We start from the raw sequence: 7,757 nt of genomic DNA on the forward strand, positions 1-7,757 counted from the left end.
AGTCCACTGTGAATGGTGGTGAATCCATACTTGAACTAAATCATAGTCCAAAGGCATCCAAAATGATGAAGGAGTGTGCACTATGATGTCAGTTTAAAAGAGATGGGCTTCACGCCTGAGGGTTCAGTGTTGGGACTAAACAGCAGCTCTTAATAAATGGGAGAGATGAAATTTATTTTGATGCTCTGAAGTTCGGGTGACCCTAAAAAATAAAGCTTTGGAAATGATTAAGAATATCATTTACCCTGACAGTTTTACTGGCTTGACAACCTACTAGGAATTATTCAGATAGCAGATTATGAGGGCTTCAAATAACGCCAGTGCCAAAAGCTAAAGGAAGTTTTCTCTTTTTTTTTTTTCTTTTTCTTTTTCTTTTTTGTTGTTATTTTATTGTCTTTTTGAGACAGGGTTTCTCTGTGTAGCAGAGCCCTGGCTGTCCTGGACTTTTTTCTATACCAGGCTGGCCTCAAACTCACAGAGATCTGCCTGCCTCTGCCTCCCAAGTGCTGGGATCAAAGGCGTGCACCACCACTGCCAAGCAATAGCAGTAGTCCAAGACTGAACTACTTGTATTTCATTTTCCATTTTCTTTTTAAAATGTATTATATTTTTACTAGTTTTGTATGAATGGTGAGAGATATGGGTACCATGTATGGAAGTGGCAGAAAAAGAACAACTTTGTGGAGTTTTTTTTTTTTTTTTCTTCCACCTTTAAGTGATTTTGGGACTGAACCCAAATCATCACGATTGGCAACAAGCCCTATTTTCTTTTCTTTTCTTTTTTTTAAAGATTTATTTATTACATATACAATATTCTGCCCATATATGTGCCTGCATGTCAGAAGAGGGCACCAGATCTCAGTATAGATGGTTGTGAGCCACCGTGTGGTTGCAGAGAACTGAGCTCAGGACCTTTGGAAGAGCAGCCAATGCTCTTAACCTCTGAGCCATCTCTCCCAGCCCTAAGCCCTTCTTTCATGTGATCCATTTTGCTGTCCTTAATTTACCATTTTCTCATTTCTTCTTTTCACTTTGTAAAAGGGTCATCTACAGCAGTGTTTCTCAACTGACCCCTTTGAGAGCTGAACAACTTTCACAGGGGTCAGCATAAGTTATCCTTACATTATGATTCATGACCATGACAAAATTATAGTTATGAGATGTCAACAAAAATAATTTTATGGTTGGGAGTCATCAAAACATGAAGAACTGTATTAAAGGGTCACGGCATTAGGAAGGTGGACAGCCACTAAACTACAGAGAACATTGTGTAATGAAGATGTGACAACTAGCCATTCACCCAGATGTTAAGTCAGCCTGAACATCGGAGAAGCGGAGTGGAATATGTGACTTGGCCTCATCTATGTGGACTGCAGCAAGATGCCGGGAGAGGGGTTGAGCAAGCTAGTTTTTCTGCCTATGTGGCTGTGAGTGAGCGACTGTCTGCAGTGTTGTGTGTGTGGAGCTGTAACCAAGCTTCTTAAAATGTGTGCGTATGTCACAGGGAAAAACAGTGAAGCACAGGCAGACTGCAAATGCACAGGCTAAATCCAGGAAAAGACTTAAGACTAAGAGGCCTCCAGGTCTTTGATCAGTTAATTAACCATTAGTTAATGGCTCTAATGTTGGTCCGTGAGTTTGCTTTATCCTCCTGATTCAAACTCTTAAGAGCTAGCAGTACAGGTGTGCATTACTGTACGTCAAAGTGAAAATTAAGGCTCACTTAGATGTTAGGTTGAGAATAAAGAGGTTGGGGACGTAGCTCAGTTGGTAGGTCGCTAACCTAGCATGCATGCCCCTGGGTTCAATCCCCAGCACAGCACAAAAAAACAAACAACAACAACAAAAGCAAAACAACAACAACAACAACACAGCTATAGTTCTAGCACCAAGGAGGTGGAGGTAGGAGGGTAAGAGGTTCAAGGTCACCCCTCAGCTGCATAGTGAAGTAAAGACCAGCCTGGGCTACATGAAACTCTGCCTCAAGAAAGAAAGAGAACGGAATTAATAATTAAGTGCTGGGTTCAATTATAAGTACTTTCACTAGTGCCTATCAGCTTATGTCTTCATGTAGTTCAGTCTCCTGTGTGCCCAGATCGGGGTGTGGCCACACAGATTTACTGACTTGAAGTTTACGGATGAGGAGCCCTATGACTGATGGCCTATCCTATTTTAACTATTTTGGGCATTTTTGTGTGGGGGTTAAAATTTTATTTTATTTTATTTTTTATTTTATATGCATTGGTGTTTAGCCAGCATGTATGTCTGTGTGAGGGTGTCAGCTCTCACAGTTGTGAACTGCCATGTGGGTGCTGGGAAATGAACCCAGGTCCTCTGGAAGAGCAGACAGTGCTCTTAACCTCTGAGCTATCTCTCTAGCCCCCAACCATTTTGTTTTATATTTCTCTTTTTATTTATTTATTTATTATTTGTTTGTTTTTCAACACAAGGTTTCTCTAAGTAGCCTTGGCTGTCCTGGACTCACTTTGTAGACCAGGCTGGCCTTGAACTCACAGCAATCCACCTGCCTCTGCCTCCCAAGTGCTAGGATTAAAGGAGTGTGCCACCATATCTGGCCTATTTCTCCTTTAAAAAAATTTTTTTTATTAAGTTTTTTCGTTTTATGCCTAAGTGTTTGCCAACATATATGTGTGTGTGCTGTGTGCATGCTTTTTTTTAATTAAGTTTTTTCATTTTATGCCTAAGTGTTTCCCCACATATATGTGTGTGTGCCGTGTGCATGCTTGGTGCCCCTGGAGGTCGGAAGATGGTATCGGATCCCCTGAAAATGGAGTCACAAATGGTTGTGAACCACCACGCGGGTGCTGGGAAATGAACCTGAGTCCTCTGCAGGAGCACCAAGTGCTCCTAACTGCTGAGCAATCTCTCCAGCCCCTTGTCTTATATTTCTGACTAAGAAAGGGAAGGGTGTTTGTTGCTGCTGTTGTTTGGGGATTTTGTTTTCTTTTGTTGTTGTTATTTGTTTGTTTTTGAATTGGGGCTTCCATTTTAACCTAACCTCACTATGTAGCCAAGGATGGCCTTGAACTTCTGGCCTTTCTTTGTCTGTCACTTGAGTGCTGGGATTACAGGCATGTATCATTATGCCTGGCCTATGTGGTGCTAGGGATTGAAACCAGGACTTTGGTTTTTATTGTGTTTTGTTTTGTTTTTGTTTTTTGTTTTGTTTTTCAAGACAGGGTTTTTCTATGTTATCTTGCCTGTCCTGGACTCGCTTTGTAGGCCAGGCTGGCCTCAAACTCTTGCAATCTGCCTGTCTCTGCCTCCTGAGTGCTGGGATTAAAGGAGTGTGCCACCACGCCCGGCTGAAACCAGGATTCTCAATATGTCAGGCAAGTACTTTACCAACTGAAGTGCATCCCCAGTACTTAGGAGACAGAGACAGGTTATCTCTGTGAGTTTGAGGCCAGGCTGCTCTCCAAACTAGCCAAGGCCTATGTAAAGAGAAGAAAGGAAAGACGGAAGGAAGGAAGGCAAGCTTACATTTATTTAGTGCATCTGTATGTATGCATTGTGTGTGTGTATTTGTGTGTGTGTATGTGTATGTATGTGTGTTGTGTGTGTGTGTGTGTGTGTGTGTGTGTGTGTGTATGATTGCACTTCGGTCATGGCATGTGGGTGGAGGTCATAGGTCAATTTTCTCTCCTTCTATGTTGTGTAGCCCAGGTCACATGGTTAGCAGCAGGCATCATTACCCACTGAGCCTTTGGAGAGGAGGTTTTAAAGGCTAAGTTTCTGCACAGAAACCTCTAGACAGAGGCACCTGGGCTAGCAAAGTCAAGTCACAGGCATCCTAGCTAGGAACCTGAGGCCTGGCCGGCAACTTCCCTCACATAGAGTCTGGAGTGCCCTGGTGAGGCAGTGAGATTGGCGTGTGGAGGACGGGGGTAATGTCTGTGAGGCTTGGTAGACACAGCCCAGGAAGAAGCATGGATTCATCCATTGGTGTTTGGCCAGAAGCCAGACTCCTGAGTCTTCCAGCTAAACGTCATACTTTGAAGATTTTAAAAAACCTACGACGACTTGAACACCTCTCTATGGCCCTATAGAGCATGAGTCTGGAGGCTCTCTCAAGTTTCACGCTGAATGGGACAACTTGGGAAGTCTTTTCAGTCATGTGGACCAAGGCAGGACGCATAACAGTAAATAGGATGCCAAGCTAAGGCTGACTGGGTGACTGGGAACAGAGTGTTTGTGTTTTCTGTACCCTGAAGACTGACAAAGGGTAGCCATTATGTTGGTGGTGAGCCCAGCACAGCTGCCAAGGCTATAATTTATACATTGAAATGGGTTTGGTTGTTGTTGCTGTTGTTGTTGTTTGAGACAGGAGACAGGGTCTCAACTACGTAGCTCTGTCTCTGTCCTGGAACTCACTATGTAGACCAGGCTGGCCTCGAACTCATGGAGATCAACCTGTCTCTGCCTCTCAAGTTCTGAGATTAAAGGCATGTGCCACCATGCCCAAGGAAATGATAGAATTCTAAATGTATACTTTTCAATGTGGGGTGGGTTTTGTTTTTTTTTTTTTTTTTTTTTTGCCTGTTTGGTTTTGTTTTTAATATTTTTTAGCATTTTATTTATTTTTGTATGTGTATGGGTGTTTTGCTTGCATGTATTTCTGTACACCAAAGCATACAGTGCCCACAAAGGCCAGAGGAGTCTGTACTTGAAGCTGCAGTTACAAACAGTTGTGAGCTGCCATGTGGGTTCCGGGAACCGAACCTGGGTCCTCTAGAAGAGGACCAGCTTTATAGAATTTGATCATACTCCACACTAAACCAAGGGCTAAGAAAAGAATAAACAGCCTTGGCTAGAAGAGTGGGTACCTCAGTACCTCAGTGACAGAGTGCTTTTCTAACGTGTGAGAGGCCCAGGGCTCAACACCAAGCACGCTTCTCCCCCAAGAAGGACAAAGACGTCCAAGCATGACCAACAGGTGCCCTTCATCCCATGCGTGGTTGAAAGGGGGACCACCTACCTTCGGCTGTATTTCCAGGTATTAAATAATTCATTCAAATTGCTTCCACATCTTCATTTAGAAAATGATGCATATTCATTTATAATTCTGAACCCCGTGGTCATGTCTGCAAAGTAGTTCTAAAAGGCCTCTCTATCACTCACTAAGGGCATCTGCACAGTGGTGTTTTAGGAAGCACTACAAACCAAAAATACTAAAGCCCAACACTGCACTTTGCTCCACTGAAGTGTTTACTTACCCTTATTTTCTGTGCTGCTAAAATGAAAATTGCACACTCTTTTTTTTTTTTTTTTTGGTTTTTTTTTTTTTTTTTTTTTTTTTTTTTTTTTTTTTGTTTTTTTGTTTTTGTTTTTGTTTTTTTCTGAGACAGGGTTTCTCTGTGTAGCCTTGGCCATCCTGGACTCACTTTGTAGACCAGCCTGGCCTCGAACTCACAGCGATCCGCCCTGCCTCTGCCTCCCGAGTGCTGGGATTAAAGGCGTGCGCCACCACGCCCGGCCGAAAATTGCACACTCTTATGTCTTGGTGGTATTGCACATGACGAAAGCATGTTATCAGGGAACGACACCCCAGCCCTAAAATAAAGTACCACACTGTTAATAGCAGATGCTAAGTGTCTCATGAGGCATAGTCACTGTGTCAAGGGTTCCACATGGATTGTCACAACTGATATCTCAGTCCTTTGGTATTCTAATCACTCCATTTTAGAGCTGTGTCGACTCAGGTGAGTGGGTGAAAACACTGACTAGCCTGACTGTTGGTCCTTCATTCTGCCCAGGACACTGTAATGAGAGCTTGCCCTGAGTCACTTCTGGAGCTTCCTTGGTAGCAGTGGTCTTAGTGTCCACTCCCCCAAAAAAGTCCAGTGTCCCCAGCAGGCTAGGTTGTTATGAAATGAGAGGAGTGTCCAAGAGCTCTGGAGACCTTGGAGAAGCACGTGACAATATGGCACATTCTTTACAAAGCTACAAAGTCAGGGCGGCTCACTGTAGTGTAAATTCTTTCTATGACACTTGAACTGAAGCTTTGGGTATAGGGTTAAGGGACAGACAGAATGAGCAACAAGAGGTGGCCCCAAAGACTCCATCCTCAGGTTGCTGATGAGATTCTTCCAATATCCGAGTCACTCTTTCAAAATGTGATTTGTACTGTACTATCTAATGGCGGTTTGAATAGAATTGGCCGCCACAGACGTTTGTGTTTGATTGCTTGGCCGATAGGGACAGGCACTATTTGGAGGTGTGGCCTTGTTGAAGGAAGTGTGTCACTATGAGGGCAAGCTTTGCATTTTTAGATGCTCAAGCTATGGCCAGTGTGGCACACAGTCCCCTTCTGCCGCCTTTGGATAAAGATGTAGAGCTCCCAGCTCCTTCTCCAGCACCACCCTCTGCCTGCACACTGCCATGTTCCCCACCCGTGATGATAATGGACTAAACCCGGAAACTGTAAACCAGCCCCAGTGAAATGTTTCCCCTCATAAGAGTTGCCTTGGTCATGGTGTCTCCTCACAGCAATAAGATCCCTGACTAAGACAGTAGTCTTTTATCAAAGAGACACCAGAGCTTCTGTTGCTGTTGGTAAACAGTAAAGCTGGGACTCTTTGTTAGTAGAGTACCACTGTCTGAAAAATACAATGTAAACGAACTATGTACTTTAAAATTCTTCTAAAAGTATATTCCTAGAGGAAAGACAGTGCACATTGAATTTCAACCAATATATCAATATATACCAATATAATTTATATTATATATATATCAATATAATTTTGCTTCAAATTATAATCAGTGTTAAGATCACCAATGAAGTATTCTTTTTTTTTTTTTTTTTTTGGTTTTTCGAGACAGGGTCTCTCTGTGTTAGACTTGGCTGTCCTGGACTCTCTTTGTAGACCAGGCTGGCCTTGAACTCACAGCGATCCACCTGCCTCTGCCTCCCAAGTGCTGTATTCGTCAGTTTGACAATTTGAAGCAATTAATAGTTGTATATACAAAGAATTTTCTTCATTTATAGATTTGCATGACCCTTCTGTGTAGTGTATGCAATTATGTAGAGTAAATACTTGATGATGATGATAATGAGCAGCTATATTACTGGCCCCTTTGTTTAATTATTATCACAAGAATGGGCCCTATTGAAAAAACAGGTCATTGTAAAAGAGCCCTGGGAGCTGGAGCCTCCTGTTTACCATGTCTGGGGAGGGTGGGGGCGGGGAGGAAGAGTATGTTAGGAGGCTACACAAAGTGGTGGGGTGTCTGACTTGTACTATTTAGCTTTGTATTAACACACTACATGACACAAGGACACATTCATTGTACAGAGCATGTCCCCTCTGTGGATGTAAAAGGCCTCAGAGAATGGTAGTTAAAGCCTTTTTTCTATAGTATGTTATGCTCAGATGTTCCTACAAGGATCTGACACTCAAATTTGCGTCTTTGTGTTTTGTTATCCCTAGTGTACAGACCTAGACTTTCATCTTAACACATACAGTGACACATGTTTCCACATAGAATGTGAAATTCACAAAGAATGGTGCCCTACGCCCAGGAGATGGTCCCTCTTCACTGAGGCTTCACCTCTGAGTTAATGCCACAATTAGCAAATTATCTTTAGCTATAGGAACGTCAGCCTGTTGACCACTAGAGGGAGACATACGTGGGCTAAGCTCAGCTCCTGAATTAATTCTGTCCAAACAACTCTAAGACTCACTTCATCCTGCGACCCTAGAGGCCAGACTTGGTGGCCCATGCCTCTAATAATA

The sequence above is a fragment of the Acomys russatus genome, chromosome 24 (genome assembly GCF_903995435.1).
Source record: "Acomys russatus chromosome 24, mAcoRus1.1, whole genome shotgun sequence".
NCBI classification, from domain to species: Eukaryota; Metazoa; Chordata; class Mammalia; order Rodentia; family Muridae; genus Acomys; species Acomys russatus.